Genomic DNA, 27,575 nt, shown 5'->3' on the forward strand with positions numbered 1-27,575 from the left:
TGGGATGAGTCCTGAGGAGGGCAGGCTCCAGGACCAGCTAAAGTCTCCATGTGGACATGGTGGAGAGGGAAGGGAAGGGAAAGGAAAAGGCAGCTGAGCAAAGGGCAAAGGAGATAAATACAGTCAGAGATGGGAAAACCTAATGGTTTTAGAAGCTTCACTTAGCACTGGATCGACATCCAGAGGTTTCAGCACTTACTTTGAGTGTGTTTGGACTTAACTGGGCCTCCTGGCTCCTGGAGGGAAAAATGAGCTCTGTCACATCATGTGTTCTGGTCTCAGCAGGCCTGTGGCAATGCAAGCACAGTGCCAATTGCCCCCAGCCCTCTGGGACAGCCCTCTGGCTACCTGAGATGCTTCCCCAGCTGGTGACTCTAATCTTGTCCCAGCGAGCTGTTGCCCCTCACAGAGGAGGTGCAGGTACAGGGCTCTCTCCGTAGCTTTGCTGTCGGTCCAGCACCCAAATCCCAAACTTCCAGAATGGGTTTTGGGTTTTTTGTGTGAGTTCTGTAGGACATTTGTGGAGGTGCAGCTGTTGTGATGTGAGGAGCTGTTCTACATGAAGAGCAGGTAGTGCAGTGCCTTTGTGCCAACAGTGAGGGCTGTGTGGGAAGGACTCCTGCACACTTAGTGCAGCACTGAGGTCTGATCCCCTTTGCTCTTCATATTCCCATGAAGTCCCTCTCTCTGTCTCACTGCCTGTGTGATTCTGCCAAAGGTTTGGGTTCATAATGCTGCCAAAATGTCTTGCTGAAACCTAAGAGTGAAAATATTTCTGTTTCTGGAAGGTCCCACGTTGCTGCTGACAAGGAGTGAACTCTTTCTTTCCATAGACAAAACCCTAAATGTCTGTTCTGGCTCTAGCAGACATTAACTTCAGCCTAAGGAAAACAGCAACAAATCAGGAAAGCCAAGTTTCCTGCAGAAAGCCCAGTGTTTGGCTGCCCGGTAACTGAGTGCTAATTCCAGGAATAAAACAGCTGCTATCCTTGCACACAGGCAGTTGTCTTGGAATTTAGAGAGGAAATAAAATGAGGAAGGGAAACAACAACAAAAAATTCTTAAAACATCATGTATGAAACCGTGCCAAAGGTATAGAGCAGCAGAAGTTCTCGTTCAGTGAATTGCTTTATAGGTCAGCAAATAGTGCAGGTGAAAGTCGGGGTCCTCTGAAGCTGACTGTCAAAATTGGAGGCTGGATCTTTCTCACAGACCAGGCTGTGCATGTGTACCTCATTTTGCCTAAAATGATTGCAATCTGTTCTCATGCTGTTCATGGGAAATGCTGAGTCCCAATCCATGGGAAAAGAGAGACTGAGATGCAACCTGCGTCAAGTCAACGTGGTCCCTCAAGTACAGATTCAGGGAGGCTTTAAAATCTAGGAAAAAGTCGTGAGAAACAGTTTCCACTGCTGATTGAGTTGAAGCAGAGAGTTCTACCTAGGTGGGAACTTGCACAACCCCCATCACTTTATCATCTTGGTGCTTCATCCTCTTCATTGCATTCATTCTTGTGCAGCACCAGGAGGTGCAAGTCTCTCCTAGCACAAGTGAAGAAAATAATCAGAGAGTTTTACTGCAGTCTCTTCACCTGGCTGTCTCGCCTATCAAAGGCCTTTGTCTTCAGCTGTGGCTTAGTACTGCTGCAGGATCTTTTCTTTTTTTATCTTTCTTTTGTCTCTGCCCCTTCCTCCTGTCAAGAGCAAAATGGTTTCCTCTGTATTTAGTAGAGGTGCTGTGCATCGCTGAAGAGCAGCACTCTGAGGTAAGCTCCAACATAGCTTTTATTCATGCTGTGCTGCTTCTTACCAAGGGCTCTTGTGTGCACAGGACCTATTTCTAGTTTCCATTTGCCACATCTGCATCACCCTCCTGTCTTGTATTCCCCTTTACTCCCCAAATTCCCTCTGTGAGACTCTTGTTTTCTTCTCTGTCCTGATTCTGCTCTGCTGTCTATCCCCCCCTGCTGTGTGTGGCCTGGGTAGGGTGGGCTGATGGGGTCTGCTGCCTCTTCCTGGGGCCCTGCTGGCGTCCCCTCCCTTTGTAGGAGGCTCCTTTCCTTGCAGAGGAAAATGCAGGCCATTGAGAAGGCACTGGGCCTCTTTGTGGCATGACATTGATCTGTGTGCATCAGAAAACAGAATGGCTCTGGAGGAGGAATGGCTTTGGAGCAGCTGAGAAGCTGACATCACTCAAAAGCCTTTAAAGCTCCTGTCATTTGGTCTACAAGGACTTTGGAGTGTGTTTATAGATGCAATCTTATAGATTGCCAGAGGGAAAAAATATTCCCCTGTCCTTTTTGCCTTTTCCACTATCAGAGGACACCTGGGGAGGGAAAAGCTGTGCTCCCAGCATCTGACTGCCCTCTCTGTGTTGCTCCGTGGCAGGAGGTGGGCAATCACCGACATCACTGTGCTGTTTGCTTTGCCTCCCTGCAAGGTGCCACTGCTGGCAGGGAGCCACGGCTGGGGCAGCCTGCTGAGGTGCTTTGCTCTCTCTTCCTCTCTCCCCAGCAGCCTCTTGACTTCATGGGAACAAAGGGATGATGTGACTGGAGCCTTATAAATGCTAACCCCCTTTGAGGCTGTCGCACCGAACGGGAAGCGCAGACAGCCCCAGAATAGAAATGCAGTCCTCGCTCTGCTGCTCGGCAGAGGCTGCTCCAGGGAATGCTGCCTGCCACACTCCTCCTCGTGTGGCCGAGCTGCTTTGCCCCACACTGTGTTCCCCAGGCCTGGTGCTTTGACAGGACCATGGTCACCAGGAGGTCGTCCCCTACCTGGAGCTGGCAGGTGGATTTTGGGATGCGCCTTGCCCTGGCAGGGCTGGGCCTGGCAAGTGATGTTTCCTCCAAGGATGGAGATATGTCAGGAGGGTGGCAGGAGCCTTGGGAAGGTGAACAAGGAGGTGACCCTGGTTTTGAGGTCAGATCACAGGGGAGGCTGTGCTGTGCCTGCCCCCGTTGCCCCTGCTCTGAGGTAGGCAGCTTGTTGCCAGAATTGCAAATATCCCCTTCACCTGTTAAGAACTTACCCTCTCCAAACTCATTTTCCCTTTTGCACCAGACAGGGGGGCATTAGCACATGAACTTGCAGTTGCTGCTGGGGTGTTGTTCCCTCTCTAACACATTTACTGGGACATCTGTTGAAATCAATAGACCATTAGGAAGTACCCTGTAGGGGTGTTGATCCAAGTGAGGATGCACACCAGGTGGAGAGTTTGGATGTGTCAGCCAGATTGCAGGACCTCTACCAAAGCAAAACTTTCACACCCGCTTGCTTTAGCTGCCCTGAGCATCCCGAGTAATCCCCTTGCTCCCTCTGCTCGTCCTTCATATTTGGTGTGTTTTCAGCTCCTGAGAGTGGGCATGCAGCATTTCAATGAGGCTCCAGTCACTGAGACCTGCTGCTCCTCCTCCTGCAGTCCAGGAGTCATGTGACAGTGCTGGATTTTGGACATCAGAAGATTAATTTGCGCCAGGCACGTGCTGCTCAGTGGTGCAGAGACAACACTGTGTGGGTCAGTGGTGCTGAGCAGGCACAGAAGCGAGGTGGTGCAGCAGGGTATCACATGGTACTGAGGAGAGCCATAGCCTTCCCAGGAAAATCCTGCTGTCCCCCAGGCTTTGGCCGGCTTCCTGTCTGAATGAGGATCATGGATCTCTACCTGTTAGACTGAGCTCTTTGCAGCAAGTGCCATCTCCCAGTCTTTGTGCTGTAATAAATCTCTTGGTGCTGGAAGTGAGGTATTACCTGCAGCACTGGCCTCTGGTATAAAGGGAGGAACCGTGCTGTGGCCAGAGCTAAATCTTTGGTGTTGACTTTATCAGAAAGTGTTTGGCCTGGGAAGGGGCTCGATAGAGATGCTTAGAAAAGACAATTGCAAGAGAGGTGTTCCAGTGTGCACGGATGAGTGTCCCCTCTGGGGGAAGAGAGACACAATGATGCTTTCCTGGAAGACATAGGTTGACTTCCTAGCTCAGGGACCCATCAAACCTCAAAGTTTCCCTGAAGACTGATGCACATCCAGGCTCTGGGTCCGTGAATGGACTATGGAGTTGTAGTCATATCCTACCTGACAGCATGGCAGGTCTTGCCTCCACCCAAATGGAGTCTCTCCATCACTGTCTGAATTGCTTTAGTCTTTGCCAGGTTAGGAAAAGAGTTCAGAGAGCTGGGGACAGGCAAACGTGTTCCTCCCTTTGTGCTATTGACATGTTTTAGCACAGTTTTAGCTGGTATTTCCTGGAGTTTGTCCTGAGCAGCTAAATATAAGTAAAAATGGGAAATTTCACATGGAGGAAGAAAGTAGCTTTGGTAAGCACCAGCCTGGCATCTTGGACACTTTTAGGCAGCCCTTTGAAGACCCATTTCTAGGGGCTTTCACTGACAATGGGGACATCCTGACCTGAGTTGGTAACAGCAGACAAAACTTTGCTTCACTTTCCTGACCATCTTATGTACTTCTGTCTCATTTTCATTGCTATTCTTTAACCTCAGCCTTGCCACTCTCCAAAAAGTGCAGTAGTGATGACAACATGCTACTTTCATCTGCAAATTGTGCTGGTATCTGTTGGTGGAAACACCCATAAGATGCCGCTGTGCTGCTGGTAGGGGAAGGATGTAAGGCCACTCCTCAAATCCTCTGTTCAGTTTTTGGGCCCCTCACTCCCAAGAAAGACACTGAGGTGCTGGAGTGTGTCCAGGTAACCAGCAATAGGACAGGAGGAAATGGTCTCCAGTTGCACCAGAGGAGGTTCAGATTGGATATTAGGGAAAATTTCTTTACCAAAAGGATTGTCAAGCCCTGTACAGGCTGCCCAGGAAAGTGGTCAGTCACCCTCCCAGGGGGCATTTAAAAGATACGTAGATGTGGCACCTAGGGACATGGCTTAGTGGTGGACTTGGCAGTGCTGGTTTAATGGTTGGGCTGGATCATCTTAAAGGCCTTTTCTAACCTAAATCATTTTATGATTTTCTGCCTTGGCACGCAGGACCTGCCAGGCTTCCCTTGCATGTGTAGGTAGTCAGGAGGGTCACCAAGCTTGCAGTTTCAAGACAGGATCCAGGCTTTCTGACATTTCCAGTAACCATCTCTAATCATTATTTTAACTGGGGGAGAAGGGTTTGAACTTGCAACTTGTGTGAGGCTGAAGGTGTATCTGGTTTTTAGCAAGCAGTTCGTATGATAGCGACCCTCTGGGAGTTAGGCTGAGATAAAAGAACACATCACTGCATCTTCCTGTGGCTGTGTCTGAAGTGTCCAAGTTACAACACTACTTATTCTCAGCTTCATGCCCTAGTGCTACTGATAATGCATGTTTCCAGCTTCTGTCATGCACAAGGTTAAACATGACCTCTCCTGAAATGCTGACTGTCTTCTTCCCTGCACCTCAAGGTGATGGGCTAGGAGCAGATATGCTGAGAAGGAAATAAAAAAAAAAACCACTCAAAGATGAGGAAATGTGTTTTCACACTCTGTTTGCAAGCTGAGATTGAAGGAGAAAAAGAGCAGGGACTGAACTTCTGTGTGGCAGCTGGGAACTGCATGGCTCAGGAGGCTGGGTAATGGGCTATGAAAGTCCTTCACCTCTGGGTTCACAGTGTTCATCCAGGCCAGCAGTGGGGGAATATTGTTGCTCTGGCAGAGCTGCTCAGTGGTTCCTGTCAAGTTAAAAGGACTTGATTCCTCTCTGAGAAGCTTTATTCCTGCTGCAGCAAGTGCTTAGGGAACCAAGAGCTGGTTTTGGCAAGACTGTTGTTGCCCCATTGGAAATTACCAGGCTGCAATTAGACCAGCTGATAGAGGTGTGCACTTGTGACTTGAGCACACAAGTGTTTTCTCATCTGCTTGGTGCCAGGTGAGAAAATGGGAGTGCTCAACTCAAAAGAACTGAAGCGATGGGCTGGATATCAAAAAGCAGTAACTGGCTGGACTGGCAAGACAAGAAGTGAATGAGAGTACCTTCCCATGGGCAGATCAATCCTTGGTGGTGGTAGCTGGGAGCCTGGAGAACCATCCAAGACTACAACCAACTCCCTGACCGTGCCCTCCTGGGAACAGGGTGGCCTCACGTGTAGATGCAAACCATTACACACTTGTTATCAATACCTTATCAAAATGTTGCTGTCAGACCCTGGAGAAATTTGCATTCAAGGTTAGAGAATTTCTGGCTGAGGGACCAGTTGTATGAAATTCAGGAAGGGAGAAGTATCAAAAACATTTGCTATTCAGGAGAGGGCTGGGGAGGTGGCATATGCTTTTGGTGACTTTGCAGGCGTCAACAGTGACAAAGTGTAAACTTCCCAAGTCAGGCTGCACTCAGCTGGAGGCGGTGGAAATGCTGAAAGGTTGGTGCAAACTGTGACTGCCTCAGCGGCTCTGGGCAAGGAGTGCAATTATTGGCTTGACCTCGGGATAGGTGTCAGACAGGCCATGCTTGAACACTGGCTTGTTTAAAGAGACATCAGAAAAAAATGTTCAAAACAGCCACTGATGGAAAACCTCCAGGAGGGAGCTTTGGGACCCTCAGAAGATGGGAGAGCAGCTAACTGTGTGCTTCACTGATGAGACTGGACTAAACAGAGCTTTTGCAGGAAGACTGATGAAAACTTTTAGGAAAAAGGTTCAGGAAGAAGAGCAGTTAGATCCAGATCTGCATTTTCCTGTGCAGATCTTGAGAGACTGCAGTGCTTTACCCATCCTATGTGTTTTAGGCACTGTGACAAGGAACTTCAAGCATTGCCTCAAAATCTGGTGTTGAGCTGGATGCTTGATCCTGCTCTAGCTAAACTCCCCTGCTTTTAGAACAGATCACCAACAGATCACTACAATGTACTGTAAAATTGAACTGGTGGTGCCTTCAGGATGCTTGTACTGTGTGTGAGACAGGCATGGGGAAAGCCTGGCATTCAGAAACTTGCTGAACTGGGAAGATGAGAGATGGCAAAGCCACTAAACCCATGCAAAGCACGGCTGTAGCCAGGGTGAGATAATGGGGCTGGCAGCTGCTGAGCAGGGCACCCTGGCAATGCTCTGACTGAGCTGAAGGGCCTGGAACACACCGGGATGGTAAAGGGCTTGAGGAATTCAGATCACTGAATTCCATGTGTGTGTGTGTGTGTGCTGCTGGTGGTGCCAATACCCGACTGTGCTGCACAGGATAAGGCAGGAGGGAAGGGAAGGGATGCCCAACCTAGCCTGTGGGTGCAGGCAGCAGTCACATCTCTGATGCTGGGGTTGGGAGGGCTGTGAGCCGATGTCATGGGCTGAAATCCTTCTATGAGCGATCAGAGGAAGGGTTGGGGCCCTTAGGTTTGCCTTAACATCTGATGCCAGCTCCCCCGAGCTCCTTGGGGCTCTCTGAGCCTGTGCATCTCATTATTGCAGTGACCTTTCTCGGACTGCTTTGGGCTCTGCACAGCCTACCCCTGTCTATATTGAAAATAGGATTACTTTTTACTTTCCACCTCAAGAGGCAAATTGAAATCCATAGAGCAGGATTTAAGCTGCTAAGGCATTCCTATTAATTAGCCTGCTGAAAGTGGAAAAGGCAGAGAGGTAAGATGCAAAGCCCCTTTTCTTTGGGGTGGGCTGCGCCAGAGTCGTTGGGGGCTTTTCTATTTGTTCCGTTTCTGAGGTAAGTATGCTCACTAATGTCCCCTGGGGGAGAGCAGCATTTAGCAAACAAAGCCCTGTGAAAAGGGAGAGCCAGAAATAGAAAGGCTGTGGATATAGAAGCCCCAGGCAGTGTCTTCCTCTGCCTGGAAGAAGCTTTCCTTATTACAAAAGCCGCCCTCTGACTGGATCTCTGATAGCCCCAAGCAGTCAAGGGAAAACAAGGCCGTCAAGGGGCAATTTTTTTTTTGAGGCACAGTAAAGACATACCCATAAAAGAAGCAGCAGGAGGGAAGGTGGGAAAGGGAGAAGGAACAGGGAAACAAAGGGAAGTTGTAGCCAGACCTTTCACTGTCTGAAAACAGTCACAGCGTTAACCCTTTAACAGTGCTTTGAGCATCCTCAAGTCCTGAAAATCTGCTAATGAATCCCCAGGCTTGTACAAAGGTAAAAACTTTGCACAGGCCCAATTTGGACCATGTTTTGCTGAAGAAATGCTCTGCTTGTGGTTGATTCAGTGGTAAAGAGAAGTGTTGGGACCAAGGAGATAGCTCCTGGGACATAACTGAATGGCTGAAAGGCAGTAAATGGTTGGGAAGGAAGCCTGGGGGAGATCTGGCAGGATAAAGGTACTATCTCACGTGCCCTTGTTAAGGGTACCGACATGAAATGCACTCTGGAGAGTGTGACAAGCATTAAAGGGTTAAAGAAGATCACAAGGCAGAGGGACTTTAAGTGGTTCTTAAACTCTTAAAGAAACATTCTGTAATGTTTCTCTGTTAATCTCAGGTATTTTTAAAGAAACGTTTTGTATTTGGAGGGAGTAATGGAAATTCACAGAAAACATGAAAAAGCTCAAAGTGATTTCCAGGAAATCTGCTAGTAACAGGTTTTGCTTTTGTGGGTAGCAGTAGTCAGACACAGCACAAAGGTGCTTTGTAATATCCCAATACCTTCTCTGTTAATACCCTCCAGATAAATTATGTCTTTAAAGGGTTATTTATGTCTCTTTAAAGAGTTACAACCATGCTTTTTGTGTCCCAGCTGGCTTCAGACTGCCCCACACCAGCAGCAATAACCTCTGTTCCCAGAAGGGTTTGCAGGGATCCGCCTTGGAACTGCCAGCTCCAAACACAACCCTTCTGCATCCACTGTCCCTTTCTGAACTCTCTGTGTCCAATGCAGAGGCTGTGCTGGTGTCTTGATTCCTTTCATGTACACCTCCAGTGGGGAATATTGCATGTGAGAAGGAGCAGCTGTGGGGCAAACAAACCAAGCAGAAAGAAATCCTGCAGAAAGCTCCAAGGGGATGTGGATTTCGTTCCTTGTGGGCAAGGGGCTCGCCTCCATAGGTTTGATCCACTGATGTTACATTTCTTGTTGATTATTTCCAACAGAAAGTCACAGGGTAATTCAAGACCGGAAATAAGGGACATGTGAAAGGCATAGGAACACACGCCTGTCTGTTGGGGCACCATGTATGTTGCTAACCTGACTTACTTTACCCCAAATCATGTCAGAAATGTGCATGGCATCTACACACAGTCAGAGCTTCTCAGGGTGATGAGGCTGTTGAGGAAGGGTTAAGTAGAAACAATGGGATAAGCTGGGCGAGGGGAAATGTAGGTTGAATACCAGGAAAACATTTCTTCACACTAAGGTCACTTGGGCTGGGAGAGAGGGAAGTGGCAGCTCAGCCAGCTGCCTTCTCCTCCGGGCGCGGGATGGCTGCGGGGTTGGGGATGCTGGGAGAAGAGGGATCAGGGCTCTGCAGAGACGCTGCCGGGCAGTGTTTTCTGCCTCCGAGTGCTCGTGAGCACTGGAAAAGGGAAATGTCCCAATGCTTTTGTGCCCCCTGAGAGTTTTTACTTCTGAAGAAGGAAAACCAGGGATTAAGTAAGGGAAAGGAGCGGCCTTAAAAGAATTCATTGGAAACCTTTACCTGAATAGGCAACAATCACTGCCCAGAAATATCTGCAAAGAGAAGGAACTCATTTAGCCGTGAACTAGGCTGATTAGGGATCCCTGATGGTAGCCTGGGGTGAGGCTCAGGCTTGGCACTGCAGTGGTGCTTATGGCAATTTGGACTGCAGCAATTCCCTGCACCCCCTGTCCTGGTCATGTCAGCACATCTGGAGAAAATCCTGCCTCTGTAGCTGTGTTTTCTGCTGAGCTGGAAGTAAAACATGTTGGTCTAAATGGTACCTAGATAGGCTGCAGTGTGGATGTGTGCAGGTATGAAGGAGTCTCTTTGTCTGAGGAGAAAGTAGATTCAGATAAAACAAACAAAGGACAAATATGGAATCATGGAAGAATTACTTTTTTCATTTAGGTTTTGGGAATATTCAGCCCTTTGTGCTGAAGACAGTTTGCAGTATATGAGTAACAGGAAGTGAGGCTCTGAAATATTCCCTTGCTTTTCTGTATTGTACCTTATGACAGAAAACCCCCCCCAAAAACAACAAAACAAAACAAAACAAAAAAAACAACAAAACACCCCACCTTTGGAAAATTGAATTTCCTCTTGTTCCTAAAGATCATGAAGGATATTTTTGGAGCAAGCTTTTCATTGTCCTTTGAGGGCTCTCTGGAGATGGATTTCATATGTCAAAGCTTGACTCCACCTTCTAAAAGGTTGCTGTCACAGCACAGGACAGAGATGGGACACTAAAATTAATTCTGCAATAATTCACCTGCCAGTCAGCCAGCTCAGCTGTGTCCCTAGTGTAAGTGGCACCCCAGATACTAGAAATCCTCTTGAATTCTTAATTTTTAGTTGCTAATTCAGATGTCACCTGAAGCTGCAACAGAAGAAAACACAACAACTACCATTCATTAAAGAAATTCCTTGGGAGAGCTGCTCAAGGTGTATTTATACCCCTGGGCAGTGTGAACGAGGCCACTGAACTATTATCATTACCAGGAGAACTGCAACCAGGAAACTTCAGAAAACCATCAAATTATTTCAGTCCTTCTCTGAAGCCCACAGAAGAGGAGGCCAGATGGGAAAGGATTTTATCATGGAATCTGAAGATATTGGCATCTGATGTCCTTCTGGCCTGGGGACAAAACGTCTGAGTTCGTATTTGAAGGCTACTTTGAGGCATGAAATTGTGTGGTGGAGACTTGGTCTCATCCCACTCTGTGGTCTAACTGGCCTCCTTGAATCCAGCTAAAGTAAAGATGTTGCTGCTGGTAAAGGTGTTGGGGGGAACTCAATCCTCCTCGCTCTCTGTGGAGTCAGGCAGGAGAAGAACTGTTTGGGATTGTTCACTCCCAGGATTACTCGAGGCATCATTTCCACACTGTGTGTGGGACACGGTTGTTCAGTCACTCCTTGGCTTGGCTTTCCCAACAGTAGTCTCAGCACCTGGATGGTCCCAGCTGGTGATGGGGCAGCTCCTGGGTGATACTGACTGCTGGCCATGGGTGACAAGCATGCCTTTTGTTGAAGACCCTTCACTGGCACAGAGAAATACAAAGTGGGCACCACTTGCAGGCTAAAATGTGACACTGCCATATGGATATGCTGGCACTGCTGCAAGACCCCTGCAGGGGTGTGAGCCAGGAACAGCAAAACCAAAATTAGAAGGGATTGCACTGCCTGGGAAAGCATTAGGGCAAATGTAGGTTTCACATTTTCTGCCACTAGTGACACCAAGGCAACAACGAGTGGCAAGGCATTGGGCAGAGTCTGCCCAACCTGCCAGACCCTCCTGCCTCCCCAGTGCTCCCTCGAGAATCTACTAAGACTTCAGGCAGTGACTGAAAAGAAATGATGCAGTTAATGAACAGGAGAAAATCAAGGTGGTGAGAGATACCTGTCATCTTATCTGGTGGCAGAGTGTGGATAAACGATGGTGGGGTGAAACCATCACAATAGTTTGGGGTGGCTCTAGCTGAAGCCACAGAGTGGGTCCTGGGGCAGCTGTGGGGAGCAGGCAGTGTTTGGCTGGGTGCTGCACTACATCATCATTGCTATGCTTCCTTGCTGGAAACCTTCCTCCTGCTTGAAGGTCCTCTCTGCCTCCCTTATTTTTCTTCTCCACATTGCAGTAATTCTGCTTGGGTGAGCTGGGACTTGTTTTGCCTTTAGCAGCAAAGGAAATCCAGAAAACACCGTTGAAACTGGGATGAAATATGCTTGTTCTGTAAGGCTGAGTGGGTGGCTGCAACATTCAGCTGCCTGGAGATGCTTCAGATGAGTAAACAGGAGTAGGAAGTCCCTACCCAGACAGAACTCAGAGCAGAGATCCAAACTGTGGTTGCAAGATGAGTGAGTACAGAAAAGCTGGTTTGATATCACACAAAGTCTAAAGCTTTGGCTTCATCCTTATGGAAGACCTTTGTGGGGAGAGGGAATCCTAGCAAAGAGAGATGAACCAACTATCCAACAGGATAGGAAGTTCTCATGCCCCACGAGAGCAGCTAACTGGTGGAAACAATCTCTAGTGCCCTGTCAACTGGGGAAAGCAGCCCACTGCAGCAGAAATAGTAGAGACTTTGAGATCTGCAGAGGAATGGCACCTTTTACTTTGTTTCTCTTTCCTTTTCAAATCAAAGCTAAGTTGTGCCATCCTCCTCAAACCACCAGACTGAAGTTCCAGTCTAGCTTGCACCCACAAAACCACACTGACTTCAGTGTGTGAGCTGAGTCCAGCCTTTGGCCCTAACCCCCACAGAAGTCGAGACACCTCAGTTCTGGGTTTGCCCAGATCATGTGAATGTGCACTCACAGTGCAGCCCTGGAAATTGGGGGAGGAGTTGTTTGTTTGATTTCTGATACCTACTTTCCCACCAAGCTGGTGCACGGAGAGCTTGGTGCCTGCAGCAGAGTGAGCACAGGCACTCGTTTCCAAAGCCAGCTCTGGGTGGAAGCAGCCCTGAGCTTCCTGCATGGTGTGGTGAAGGAGCCCAGCTAAAAGCATCCTGTGGCCCTGACAACAGGGGGTTAACCAGAGGAGCCAAGTGGCAGTGGGCTCTCTGGAACGTTTTCTGCCACCATAAAGATCAAAAAGCTGTGGTCCTTTTCCCACTTCCCAGTGTGGTAGGTGGTGTTGAGCAAGGAAAGCCAAATTCAGGCAAAGGACTGTATTCAGGATCTGGGGAAGAGGTTTTGGGAATCACAGTTTATAACTGATAAAACTGAGATTTCACTGGCCTGATTTTTTTCAGAGATATGCAGAACATGTGGCCTCTGTGTGACTGCACTTGTAGCATGGGCATTTGCCTCCCAAGATCAGGGCATGGATGTGTTGGGCTAGGAGCCTGGACACACAGGAACCCACCCTGAAAACCTTCCCATGATAGCTCAAAGCATAAAAGTAGAGAGGGGAGAAAAACCAAGTATCTTCAGTCCTGTTCTCTGTTTTGGTTTTTTTTTTTGGCCTTTGAAAGAATCTATGAAACTCTGAGAGCAAGGGAGTCAGGGCCTGTGGGTGTCAGTACTCAACATATTCTCCATGCTGGCATAAGACCTTCAAGAGTCTTTGGGTAACTGGATCAAGGAAACACTGAGTTCTTGCACTGCAAGAAGGATGAGCTGACAGGCTCTCATCGGGTACTGAGTTTGATTGGGAGGTTGGGTTGGACTGAAGTGTCCCCTCTGCCACATATAACCACTTCATTTCTGGCCCTTCTTAGTGCAGTGACAGAACTCTGACTTCAACAGGATGGGAATTCAGCTAAATAGTTTAGAAGTTATTATTTATTTGATGATTCTTTGCAGGAAGTGGCATCACGTGTGTGTTGGATCTGAGGTCTATACAAACTTGTGTCCCTGATGCTGGCAGCAAGAGGTTGGGGACAAGGACAATCACTTTTTTTAACCCCTTAATGTGCTTGCTATTGTCTTGGCAACTCCAGCATTTGAGTAATTTTGTTCTTTCTGTCCCGAGTACCTGGGAATATTTAAAGCAGCACACATGAGGGTTGGCGGGGTTTCTTTCAGCTCTGCATTGACATTCCTTTGTTATCAGCCCCAGAGCTTGTTGCTTTCATAGGAAGGAGAGCTATGAATGGTCCAGGAATGTGATGTTCCACTCAACCCTATCTCTTATCAGCACGCATAAGGCTGCTGTGTCTTGTGGAGAGCTTTTCCATTGCCATTAGCAGCTCGTTTCTTCTCCTAAAGTTGCTTTTCATTTTATGTATATCCTGCCTGCTCCCCTCCCCAAAGTACCCATCCATCTGAAATGGCAGCCACCTCATTTCCTTTGAAATCCCTTCAGCCCAGCCCTCTCCTGCAAGCTCAGGGCAGGCTATTCCAGCTTGCTCTGGGGGCACCTAAGCGATGTCTCTCCCCACCTATTCATTCTGGAAAGAGGCAGTGGCAGTGCTGTGCTTCAGAGGACGCTGATGGGCAGGGGGCTGGTGCAGGGAGCACTTCCCTGCAGCCAAAAACCAGTCTCAGGTGCACCCCCTCAGCACCGTGGTGGGTGAAATTATATCTGCAATAAGCAGGTATAAATATACAGGTAGAAAGCTGTAGGTAATGATGTCTTCACAAGCCCTGCCAAGGGCACTCCAAGGGCCAGAGTTTGCCTTGAGCATCAGTTGCAGCTCAGTTACCACAGTGGGCACCACGTGGACATGTGGTGGTGCTTGGAGAACGTGACCCCAGAAGGAGTCCTTCAGAGAGACTGATAAAGACACCCAGGCCATAAAAAAAAGAGATAAAAATAAAATAAAATCTAAAGAAAATGCCCTTTGGTATTTGTTTAAGATACAAGATAAGCTGACAAAAATGCAGAAGACAATTGTTTACACACACGCAGACACATACACCAGGAAGAAAATTCTTTTCCAAAAATAGCTGCTGACTTTTTATTTGTAGACTTTTTTTTCCTCCCCTTTCTTCTGACATGAAGCAGAGCATTTACATAAGGGGCAAAGAGATCTGATGATGAATAACTGTTTCTTGAGCAGACCAAAGTCCTCATTAGACCTGCCAGCAGGGACAGATGTCTGGGCCCAGGGATAGTACCAGAATTAGCAAGTATCATTTGACTGTCTGAAGTCTTCAACTAACAGCAGACAATCTCCTAGAAGTTCAGTGGGATTTTTTTCAAAGCATCAAAATTGTGGCAGGTGTGATTTATTCAGTTAAAGAAGTTTCATGGAGCAGAATAAAAGGCTTAGTTTGTGTCTGAGCTACACCTTATTCAGTTTGGCTTCTGCTCCCAGGCCCTTGACCACTTCCTGGCCAGCAAGAAAAGTATGATTTTGATACTGGGTGAAGTGGGGCTATGCTGATATCTGAATCTTACAGGGGGAGGAACCAAGACAAGCAGACTTTTGCTGTTGGGCCATCTCCCAAAGGCCTTCCTGCAGACCTCTGTGGATCTGTCCCTAAGACACTCACCCAAGATCATTCAGAAAGTTTTGGGCAGAGAAGAGAAGTCATGGCACAGCATTACCAGGTCATCTGTATGTGCTGCTCTGAGACTGGAGTATGGACGTGTGGGGGACTTGCTTCCTTCTCGCACTGGCTTCTGCTAAAACGAAGCAGCTGTCAGTCACATAGCTGCCTTTCCTCTCCCAGGAGCTCACAGCCTCTTGTGCTGCCCTCACCTGCCTGCCAGGACACCCTTCTTCCTCATAATTTGGGGGTAATAATGTGATTGCTTTGCTAAAAGGACTTTGCAGCTGGCAGGTGAGGGCTGCCCCAGATGCATGTGACCTCAGAGCTACAGCAGTTGCCTGTGGGCACCTTAAGGCAGTCTTATTTTCTGCTCACATATCCTTATGGTGGAAGTCCTTGTGGAGTCTGGAGTGCTGGACTGTGGGCTCAGGGAATGACGAAGGCAGAGGGGGAGGAGGCAGGTGACAAAGGAGAAGCCTTGCTCTTTGCAATGCACATAATACCAGGTGCCACCACCAGGAAGAGGATGACGGGAGCAGGGGCATGGAGAAACACGTTCTTTAGCTTTGTGTGCGGGTATTTTTAGTCTTGCAGAGTACAGAACCAAACTTCAGACAAAAATAGCTATCCACTTACATAACGTCCTTGCTTCCAGAACTTCCCCCACCGAAGCCCTGGGAGGCTCCTGGAGCAGGGGGCTGTCAGTCAGAGTGCAGCCCTGACTCAGCGCGGACGCACATCCCGGCACTGCAAAGTCAAGATTTGCAGCGTTTACACTTCACAAGGCGTGTGATGGCAAAATGCAAAGCAATGTCCCAGCTCCATGGTCCCAAGGATGAGGTAGTGTGTTGACCAGGACAGAGAGATGCAGATGGGGCCATTCTTCCCCTTTTTTCCCATTTGCCCATGACAAATGGGCAGGATGAAGAGAGGAGGAGGCAAGTGTTTTGATTCTATGGGTTCCTGGTTTTGCTTTGTTAGATTTTCTTGAACAGTAGGCAGGCCAGACACTGAGCCCTTGCTCTCTGTTGCCTTGCAGTGGGAGCTGTTGGTCTGACATGGCCCAGTTTTAGTGTCCCTGTATCCCTGCCACTGCATGACTGACTTCTCAGAAGTGAGATTCCAGCTCAGAAGCTCTGTAGCTGAAGAGGTCTGGAGTCACAGTTCACCCTTTGACCCTCTCCTTAGGACAGAGGCATACTCATGCTCAGGGGAAAGTTGCCCAGTCACATCCAGGGCTCCAGTTATTCCGGTGATAAACAAGGGCAGTGTGGTGTCAAGGGTGCTCATTCTTTCCATTTGCACTTTGAACATGCATGGTTAGAGATTAGTAATGTGTCATCCTTTCTTCATCCTGTTTTCCCTTGGCAGCCATGCTGTAAGTGGATGAGCCCGGGCAAGTAGGTGATACTGGTTTGTTTGCCAAAAGCAACATTACATGGTGATAGCACTCGCTGGCTCTGAAGGACCAGCTCTGCTGAACGTGCTTGTTTTCCTGAGGCACCAAGGTGGAATGGGTTTCGGTTAAAAATAACTGACCTCCCCGTGCTGAGCCTGAGCATTTCTTCCTGGGAAGCCATATTTAACCACAGATGGTCACCAGATGCAGTGGCTATCCAGGAGATCAAAGCTGGAAGCCCACCATGGGGAGGAGTTGAATTCTTTCCTTTTGCTATCAGACCTTCTCAAGTGGAACATCTTCCTGGTTATCCACTGGTGTGAAGGGGAATGTTTGGGGGGAATATGTGGGAACACGGGGTCATCGAGAGGCGTGCAGTGATGGGTGTATGTGTGCATGCTTGGGAACAAACACTGACTGCTGATGGATTCTGAGAAAGCCAGGGCTGTCCACCGGGTCCCAAAATAGCTCATGTAAACAGGTGGCCTTACACTGCATCCATGCTCTGCGATGGAGATGTACAGCCCTGAAACGTAATTTGTTATGCAATTTATCAAAATAGTCATCCTCCAGGGGCTTTTTCTTAGCGAGAAGAGACAAGGAAAAACTAGAGACCAGCTTGCTTTATTGAGATAAATAGTAAGTTGTTTTCGAGTGATTTTACTGGGAGTCTTGTGCGACGTCAGAATATAGTGGTGCATTTATAGAAATGTTATTTTTATCTTAGCTATGTGCAGGGGTGGTGCTAAAATATCCATATTGTCAGTGGCTGTGGAGAAAATATCTTCTAATTCCCTGTCTTTTCAACAGCATCAGCTTTGGGCGTTGCTGTAGGTCAGGTCCCTCTGTCATTCTCCCAGAGGAACATACATCACGTGTAGGATGCAGAGATGGTCTGTGGGTGTATCTGTTGGGGGGAAAGCACAGTCTGGCAGCTTGGGCAGCAGACAGATCTACTTTCTGCGCTACTTTTTTTGACTACATCACACCAGGTGTACTACTTGCCCACGGGCTCAATGCTGAAATGTGGAGGGCCCTTCCCCATGTCTCAGCTGTGATGGCAGGATCCACTGCAGCTTTGGAGGTGCTGGCATGGGGTCCTTATCTCCGGTACAGCAGAGCTGAGCTGTGATCCATGCAGCGACCATCACGTGCTTCCCATTTGCTTCAGCCTCAGCCTGATATATCTCACCTTGGCAGATTCTACCTCCAGCTAATTTTTTTATTCTTTTATTTAGAGATGTTCAGACATTTCCAAAAATAGAGGGGGTGAAAATGCAGTGTTTTTCCCCAGTTAAAATTCTGGCCAGCTTTTTCTAGAGTAGCTCTAATACTCATACTGCTGGGAATTATAAAATATGTTGGGACCCAGTCTGTTTGCCAGCCCAGTACCTCTAGGTTAGGCTGTGTCAAACCTTGGAGGGCAAGAAAGTAATTTGCATATGCTCAAATGGATTTTACTGAGAAATTCCCAGAAGATTTTATATGCTTTAAGCAAGTCCAAGCCAGGGACTGTGTTAGACTTTGGCAGCTGGCAAGTCTGTCCAAATACCTGAGTTGGAGGCAAGAAGAATGTCCTCCTGTGCTGTTAGTGCTCATCCTGTTAATATACAGACAAAGATCAAACAAAACTCCTGAAAATATGAATAGAAGTGTCTTCAGAGCAGAGCCTGGCTATGGCACAATAAAAAGGCACACAGAGGGGCGTAAAATAAAATCCAGAGTTCTCATTCAGTGAGTTATCATAATCCAGAACAGGACCTGAATGTGGGAGGGGAAAATGGTCTGCAGTCATTGTGGTCGTGCAGTAGTACCTGCACCGTGAGTTAAGGAGTTAATATCCCCAGAGACCTGAGCGCATGTTTTGCTGTGCCCTCAATAGTCTGCGTTGGATCTTCATGGAGATCCTGATTTGTCCAAGTCCCACCGTAGTGGCTTAAATCCATCCTGCAAGCTCCCTTGATACCTCATTGTTGGAGGAAACAAACCCTAAAGGCCTTTGGAAGCTCCTGCAGAGCGCTGATTCCTTTTCTCCTGGTAGCTTTTCTCTAACTCTGGCTTTTTCTGCACAATTTGCTCTTCTCATGGCCTGGCATCAGTCCAGGATTCAGGAGGGTTTTGCTATTGATTTCTACAGGACCAAGATGTTGCTGTGGGTGTTCCACATCACTGCTGTGGCTGTACAACCTGACATCTCTGCCTAGACAGGCTGTGGGAATTAAGTGAAGCGTTTGCCCCAAAGGCTTTTCCCCACCCATCCGGCACTCATTGTGTCTGTGAGGACTTTCTGCCCCTGCACAATAGTCTTTCCTAGGATGTTCAAAGTACTAAAAGAGGGCAGGTTTTCATGCAAAAGCAAGTCACAGGCAGATCTGATCCCTAGCACTGCTTTACAAACAGGAGAGCTAGCAGGGAAATGTAATTCCCTTACCCTTGTCGGGTAATGCCTTGAGTGCTTGCACAGGATGGGCTACTCAGGGGACAGGTACCACCAAGAGTGGCACATGATGCATGGCCAGCATCTCCTTTACATAAAGCCCCACGTACCCAAATGAGTCTTTTTCAGCAGAGGAAAGGCAGAGAGATACGTGCCGAGTCTTGTTTGTACCCACAATACCACGCACATGTTCCTAACTTTTTATAGAAACACTCTTGGTTCTCTGGGTGTGCGTTGGTTTGGGTTTTTTTCATCTGTGGGGATTTGTCCCACGAGTTGGTCCAATCAGCTCCCAAAACTGAGTGATCATGGGAGGCTGTACAGTGAAAATAACTCGTGAGAACTGAAAAAGAAAAATGCTCAGGACATCCAGGCTATTAATAAAAGCGAGTGTTGCAGAGCCCCGTATAAGTTTGCTGCATCAAGGACTCAGAAGTAGCTACCCAAACTATTTTGGTTCTTTCAGCCAACAGACCACTTGAGCTCACGTTGAATTTGTGATATTTTGGTGTCCGTTCTGTGCAAGAGGAGCTGGTGCAAACCTGCCTTAGGGGCATGGGTACAGCACCATTGCACTGGAATGCTATGGAGCATCCCGTGGCACGTCTCCCATGGAGGCAGCGGGCTCGCCAGTGATTTTGGCATGGCTACACCCGCAGGTGGCTTTGGAGAACCTCAGCCTACAGCATGGCTGTGTTTCTTCCACTCTTACCCATGAGCATGAACACTGCTTTAATCCAGCGCCAAGAGCTTCCTACTGCTTCATAAAGTACTTGCAGCATCGATTTCCAGTCTTTGCACTATGGGAGCAATAACTAACCGAGCTGTAATGTTTTCCATTGCATATTTAACTCTGTATGCATGCCATGGCCTTGCCAGAGCTTGGATTTGCAATTCCACAGCCTGGAAAATGCATGCATGAGGTACCTCATTAGTGAAGGATCCCAGTCAAAGTGATGCCTTCTCCACCACAATGTTAGAGATCAGCGCACAAACAAATTGCTGCGCTTCCGACGGAGCACGTCTATAAATACAGGAAGAGCTTTGCTTTGCTGTGATCCACATCTTCCAGGCAGATCTGAACCCCCACCCTCCTCTTCCCTCCGTATTGTGCTGATGCCGGATCAGCAAATGTTCAGAGAAACAGGATAGGCCACAGCTGTAAAGCAGCGATGGCATCTTGTGCACTGGGCTGTTGTTGTTTTTTTTAGCGTGAAAGGCTGGAGTAGTGCAACACTGAAATTGCATTGGCTAAGATAATAAATGGATCAGACAAATATAGCTGGGCATATGCTGAGTGTGGGTATGGGTTTTTAATTTCCCTTCTTCAAACCAAGATCTATAATAAGATGTTTCCTGGCTTGTGTGTGAGTGTTTTTAATAGTGTCTTTTTTTTTTTCTTGCTGGATATTTCTGGACATGGCTGTACTAGCCAAGCCCTGCTCAGCAGCTACAGTGAAAATTGTTTTACATCTCTGAGTAGAGAGTACAGTAGGTGCCATAAACTATTCTTCAAGTCTGCTCTGTCAATGGGTGAGCACATTAGCAGCCTTTCTTTGCAAACTGAAGCAGCATCGAGATGGCAGAGGAAAGAGGTTTTGTTTGCAGGAGAAAAACACAATTCTCAGCTGACTCCTTGTTGGAGGAAGGGAGAGTGTGCTTTTATTTTATCTGCCTCTGAAGTCGCAATAGGTAGTGGATTTGCTCCTTGATCTTCTCCTTTATCAATCCCAAATCCAGTCCAGTCTGGACACCAACTCTTCTCTGAGGGCCAGCAAATCCCACAGCCATGCAGCAAGCAGGAGATGCTGCAGGATTAAGGGGCAGGAGGAGCTGGTAAGCAGAAAGCTTCTCCCACCATCATGCACACACACACCAGCAGCAGCTACAGCCATGGATTTGCATGAAACCAGAGTTTGCTGAGTCCATACTGTGCCCATCATCTCTTAAGGTGAGTTAATTCAGTTCTATATTCTCCATCCCTGTCCCACATTACAAAGGCAGGATGCTCTGAGAGTCACCCTGGGCAGCAGCATTTCTCCATCACTGCAAGAGCTGGTACATCACCTGTGGATAAAGTAGGGCTTTGGGGCCGGAGTGAGTCATGTATGGTGACCACTCCTTGTGCTGGACTTTAAAGGTTACTGGCAGCTTTTAAGCTGTCAGTAGAGGCAGCCTATTAGAAGCCCTATGAAATGTGTGTACTTGCTTAAAATCCCATCATCAGATGTCATCTGAATGATGAATCTGAGCTTCCACTCAAACAAAAATGATCCCACACCCAGCTTTACCAGCTTTGACCTAGGTGTCTCAGAAACCTGAAGGGGTATCCAAGGTATGCTCTTATTTTAACCAACAGGATTTATTTTTACAGTCAGCATCATGGCTGGAAGAGGCCTGAACTGCAGCCATCTTCAGACTGGAGCCAGCTCCCAGGTCTCAGGGAGGACATTTCTAAGCCTCCTGCATAATACTTGAACTTTAATTTGCCATGAGTCAGCATGGTAGTGATGTTATGGGAAAGGTAAACATTGGACTAAGGAAGTGTGTTCCACAGGAAAAGATCAAACTAACTCGACCTGCTGAGACTGAGGGAAGGACATTTCTCCAGGGCACAACAAGCCAGCTGAGAGAGGGAGATATTTCTGTTTCTGCTAAGACACTTGCATCCCACCTCTGTGGAATCAAGTACAGGAACATCCCTGATTGAAAAGGGAGACAATGGAGCAGTGGAGCATTAGCTCCTGCTCTGACTAAGAGTTCAGTGGGGAAATACTTTACTTCTGTATCTCTTCTCCTCATCTCAGGGATGGGATCATCACCATCACTCTGCCTTATGCATGTTAACAGAACAAGTAATCAGATCTTATCATTTCAGGGCCATGTCAGTCCCTCTGATAAGCAAGTTTATAGCTCCAAGAGGCAGCAGTGGCTTTAGGAAAAACTGAGCATGAAAGTGGGTTCTCCTGTGGGTGGAGAAGGACACCGCCCTGATCAGTTCTGGCTGTCTTCTTCTGCAAGCAATAATGCACATTCTTCCTGGGCCTCTGAATCAGGTAACAGTGGGCAGGGGAGGAAAATAGGACCCAAACAAGCATTTCCATAGGAATGCAATTGACTCCTGTGTCTTAAATACCAGCTCCCACCTTGAATTTGCCACTTCATCCCCAGTGTGATCCCAGCTCTGATTAGTTGAGCCTTAACAGCTCCTCTTTTCAGGGTGCACGTGTAGGGCAGTATGTCTGGAATCAACTTTACAAAAGGGGTCTGTCCTCTCCTTCCCCCATGTCCAGCTGGGCCATGCTCAGCTGCTGGGACAAGGAGTGCTGGGAGCAACTGCAGGGGCAGCTGCACTGCTGAGGAGCACACCCCTCACACCCCTTCTGCTGGGGTTGGAAAGGGGCTATCCCACTGCTGGTCCCACCAGGGCTGTGCCACCATGCCCCAGGCTCAGCTCCCATTCATTCAGACCAGCTGCAGCCCTGGCTGTAAGTGCCCAGGGCTGGGGAAAGTGCTGCTGCTGCTGCTGCTGCTGCTAAGGTGGCTCAGCAGTGGATGCCGAACAGGTTCTGCCTGTAGAGAAAGGGCTTTGTGTGCAAGCTGCCTGAGCTGGCTGATGTGTGTGGTGTTTTACTGAGGGCTCTGCCCTGCTCAGCCTGCACTGCACCTGCGGCTGCGACAGAGGCAAAACTCACATTATCCTGCAATATAATGAGGATTTGCCCCCATTCCTTGGCCTTGTTGGGCACCAGGTCTGCCTGGGCTTGTGTTTCACATTTGGGCTGAAACATCCCATGGCCAGCTGTCAGGAGCATATTCTGTCTGCACTGACATTTATCACAGCCTCAGTACTGCACCTGTCCTCATTTATTATCCTGTATATACTAGGTGGAATGGCCAGGGTGTCTCATGGCAGGAGGCAATCCTGGGCTGCAGGTGCATCCTCATCCTGGTACAAAAGGCAGGAGGCCTGTGGCCATGGCAGAGCTTCTGCTGGGGGTACCAGCATCCTCTGCCTGCGGGAAGAGCACACACCTCACTGCCTCAGCAGGCACCCTAAAAACGGGCTTTTGCTCCCAAATGTAGCCACAGTGTTTGTGTTCCCTCCCTCCAACAGTTCTCACTTCCCAGGCATTACCAACACATCCATGCATCCAAGCAAAGCAAGGTCCAGGGGGCCATGAGGATCTCCCAGGTTACACAGTGACACACAGATGTCTCTGTGGCCATGCAGACAGTGCTTGGCCCATCTCCTATGGATGTGGTGCAAACCAGGAGTTAAGATTGCGTGACACTTGCTAAACAACGCAGAGACACCTCTGCTTTGGGAGGGTGCTTAGGAAATTCTTCTTGTTGAAATCAACCCGCAGCCGGCTGCTTTCCTCCTGTGCTGGCTTGTGCCGAGTGATCGCTTCCCATTTTCCTCAGATCCAGCTTTGCAGATCTGCATGGACACCTCCCCCCAGCCTGAGACTGAGACCATTGTGTCTGAGACAGTCTGCACACATAACATCTTATATAAACAATAATGGGCTTCGTGATTGCTTCTGCTGCTGCCATGGCATCATCCCTTCTCCGCACGTCAATCACCACCTTCCCTCAGGGAACATTCCAGTTTCCCAGGAGGTTGTGAAGCTTTGATCGCACGCCAGGGCAGTGGGATGGAGCACATAACCATCCCTAAGCCCTTCCCATGCTGACACCCAGGAAGATGACCCTGAACCTGGCTGGCAATGGGACAGCGAGGCACAGGGCAGGGTGCACTTCACGGTGCTTCGCATGCCTGAAAGGAGATGGGAGAGGTTTACCCTGTCCTTGGAGCAAGTGGGATTGGTAGCAACATCTTTCCTCTCAAGCCATGATGGGAGAAGGAGTTGATTCACCCCTGAAACCAAGTGCTAAAGTGTTTGTTCTGGCAGCCAGTGCCAGGCAGCAGGAAGACACTTTTGACAAAGAGATATTAGGTAAAATGGAGCGGTGACCCAAGGAGGTGTAATTAGCTCTGCTGTCACATAGGAAAGGACATGTTTGTACAGATTATTTCCAATTTCTAGCAACACCTGCTCACTTGCTTTAACCAGGTTTCTCAAAATAAGGACTAATTAGCACTTCCTTGGAAGGCCAGCTCTCTCCAGGCAATGGCTTTACCTCTCAATCGGTATTCCTTCTGCAGGAAGGCACATTAACTACTGTATCAGGAAAAGCTAATGGTAGCAGGAAACCATTTCCATGCCTAAAGCTACTCCAAGGAGAAGGCAGAGCTCACTAGGTCTGGACTTCCTTGCTAATGCCAGGGGTGAGGGCTGTGCAGTGGGTTTCCTTCTCTGCATCCTTGAATGAGAACAGTATTTTGCATCTGCCTGATTTCTGTGTGGTGCTGCTCCCCCAGTTTGAGGCAGCAGCTCAGGGCAGTGCTTGTGCCACCCCAGCAGTGGCACAGAGCTAAGTCTGACCACCATGGTGGCTTGGGGCCAACAAGAGCTGCTGTGGCATCCCTGTTGGAGTCTTCTGAGCAAGCCTGTGCCAGGAGGTGGATAAGGCTCCCTGTGTTTTTCTTTGCAAATGTAACTATAAACAAGGTTCTGACCACAGACAGGTATTAACTATAATTTGAGATTAACAGTGTTAATTGATGCTGCTGATAATTGATGTTTGTAGAGTACCAATCTAGCCAAGCTCCTCCTAAAGCCAGGGGATTGTGGTGAAACTGATGAAGTCTCCCTGGGATCAGCTGAGTGGTGCTATGATGCTGCAGCTGAGTGTGCCAAGGAAAAAGAAATGTGTGACTGGCCAGGGCAGTGCTCCCGGCCCAGCCCTTCATCCCTGCAACTAACCACCAGCTCTGCTGAGGCTTCACAGCAAAGAACCCCCTTTTGAAAACCTTCTGCTTTCCTCTCCTGCCTGAAGGGATGAAGAGCAGCCATCAGCTTGGCTGTCCCCAGCCCTTGTCTCCTTGTGAGTGATGGGGATGACCTTCTTACCCCATGATGTGATGTATTTCTGGAGGTGTTTTTGTATCCTTTCAACCTAGTTATCCACGAAATCAGTCCTCTTTTAAAAGCTGTGGTTTGGTGGCTTCCACAGCACTGCAGTCTTTAGGAAAAGAAGGTTTTTTGGGAAGTGATTTGTACTGCAGCCTGCCATATAGTGCCACAGAGCACCAGGCGACAGGACACTGTCAGTCTCACCTTCCCTGTGCTTAAGGCCATCCAACCACACCTCATCCCTCATGCCCTGAGCCTGTGAGCTTGTTTTTTGGCTAAAACATATCTTCCACAGAGCTATCCAAGCTGGCTTTGACCATCTCAAAAGATGGGGACTCTGCTGTTTCCTTTGGTGCTTGTTTCCAACTCTCAGGCTTGTGTTTCTGATGCATTTCTTACTTCTCCAGTTTTGGTCTACAGCTTTTATTTTTGGTTCTCCCTTTTTCTGACAGAGCCTTTTACTGCCTGGAGTTATGTGTTCATGCACTGTAATTGAATCCGCTGTCTAAGAGGATGGTTCTCCAGGTACCTTCCTATCAGCACCTTCTCCAGCTCTTTTTGAAGCCATGGACACCAGGACATGGATGCTGTCTCTTAGTTCCAGGTTAAAAATTCTTCTGAATGTATTTTTAGGACCTGGTTAATGCTTTGTGCTAGAACATCACTTGCTGTTCCTCTGCAATTTCCCTGTATCTCCTTCCCTTTCCTCTCCTTCCTTTGTTGCACTGAACTCTTGAACACTAAAAGGAACACAAAAGGCACAATTTCAGAACTCATTTAAGGAAAATTAATTTTTTTCTCTACCCAATCTATATGGAAGTCACAGCCATAAAACAAAAGTGAGGCCAAGCAAGGACAAACGTGCACAAATAACAAAAGATATCTGCAGGAATAAGCATATTTTAAAAAAATTTTAAGACTTTTCAGAGAGTTTTAAGGCCTTGAACCCTCTGGTAGCCTTAACTCATGGGGGCTTCAGAGAAGTTCTGCCTTGGGAAGGTTGTTCAGGAGGGGTTGTGCAGTGAAACATCTGCCTGTGCCAATTGCCAGGCCAAGGTAGAGCAGGATAAGGACCAACAGCCTGAGCCAGTGGGGTAGCTCCTGCATACCTGTGCTTGTTGTCATGGCCCTTGGAGACAGATGTGTGACCTTCCAGACAATAGAAATCCCTATTCCCCAACTGACCTAGTTCAGCTTCACACATAATTTACCATGCCTTACAATATTTTATAGACTTCACTCTGTAACTCAGCATTGAGCTATTATTTAATGAAATTATCCCCAATAGGGACCTTAGGAGAACTAATTGTACATAAAAGCTTCGGGGGTGGGGTGTTGGGAAACATCCACAAATGCTTTAAATACTGAATTTTGCTTCCCTTAATATTTATTCATTTATAGCCTCTTTTCTGGTTGCAATTCTGCAGATACACTTCAGCATGATGTTGATTAAATCTGGCGCCAGTGCAAACCAGTATCAGACTCAGAATTTTAATTGTTCTCTAACCATTTTGCCAGCTGGGACATTTTTTTAATGGCACTTGTAGATGTGTGAAAAAGCAGTTGCAGGAGATTTCTAAGGAAAGAAATTCAAGGAAGTCCCTTTGTATGTGCATCCAAGAATCTGGATACTCTTCCAGGCAGTTTTGCTTGAGGTCTCCTTATGGATCTCAGTCCACATCCACAGCAGAAGGCTGAGCAATGGCTTGGGCAGCACTGAGGGGAACCCCCTTGCAAGAAAGGAACATCTATTTATTATTTTTTCCTGTTTATTCTTCTCAACACTGAATCTGCAAAATAAATACGATCCATTGGGTTTTGATGACCACTTGAATGCTTTGCAAAAACGCGATGCCTTATTTTATTATTAGGTTATTTTAAATGTTCTTTATTGTTTTATTATACCCAATATCTCAGCAGACCTGTCAGCTTACAGCAGACTCCAGGGAACTCCAGTGTGTTGACACAACTTGCAAAGGATGACACGGAGTTGCCCATTGTGACTTTGCACTGGGGACAGGGGAATGAAATGGAGCAAGTCTTACCCTCAAGGGCCTGGAGAGCAAAGACACTTGAGAGGCACCTGAGTGCTATTGGTGGTATGAAGGGCAAGAGGACATGGGAACTCTGGTACTTGTCCCCCAAAGGGCTTTATAGCATGCCAATTCCCATGAAGGAGGACAGCTTCTGGTACAGGTTGATGAGTAATATTTTTCCTACTGCTGCTGAAGCCGCTGGAAAAATCTGGTTGATCCAGGATGTCACGTCAGAACCTAATTCCCATTTCTACTAACACCCCCACACTTGTGTTCAGTGCTTAATAAAAGGTAAGCTCCAGTCAATGGGAAAATGTGCTTAAGAGCTTTATTCCCTTTCTTAAGCACTCTGCTGTGTCTGGCCCCATGCAATGTGTCAAGCACTCATTACTCTTATCTTTTATTGTTTTAATACAGATAGCTGTGTGGAAATAACCCTCTCACCACAAAGGTGGGGATTTTTTGGAGGGGAGGCCACCCTGTGCATATGCACTTACTAATAACAATGTGTTTGGGTGATGTTCTGTCTTTCTGCTCTGAGGAAATAAAGGGGAGGAAACATGATTGTCTTGGAGCAGGTACAAAGCTTTGAGATGCCTGGCTTGGATGAAGTTGCAGAAAGTGTTTCTCTTTGTATTGCAGGGCCTGGCAGCCCGGTGAGATAATAGAAGATAAAGCAAATTGTACGACAATGGAAAATGCTGAGCTCCCCAAGTAATTAAAGGTTGTGTAAGACAGT

General features: G+C 47.8%; 1 long non-coding RNA gene across 2 annotated transcripts; it reads left to right on the forward strand.

Moving 5' to 3' along the window:
* Positions 1 to 1,671: 1,671 nt before the first annotated feature.
* On the forward strand, positions 1,672 to 27,575 carry LOC125323530. Of its 2 annotated transcripts, none has more exons than XR_007202549.1 (4): positions 1,672 to 1,765; positions 25,253 to 25,404; positions 26,721 to 27,127; positions 27,479 to 27,575. It is a non-coding gene; the product is annotated as an uncharacterized LOC125323530 (long non-coding RNA). The 2 variants fall into 2 exon arrangements; XR_007202550.1 differs by lacking the exon at positions 1,672 to 1,765 and adding an exon at positions 21,705 to 21,872.

Source organism: Corvus hawaiiensis, chromosome 3, assembly GCF_020740725.1.
Source record: "Corvus hawaiiensis isolate bCorHaw1 chromosome 3, bCorHaw1.pri.cur, whole genome shotgun sequence".
NCBI lineage: Eukaryota > Metazoa > Chordata > Aves > Passeriformes > Corvidae > Corvus > Corvus hawaiiensis.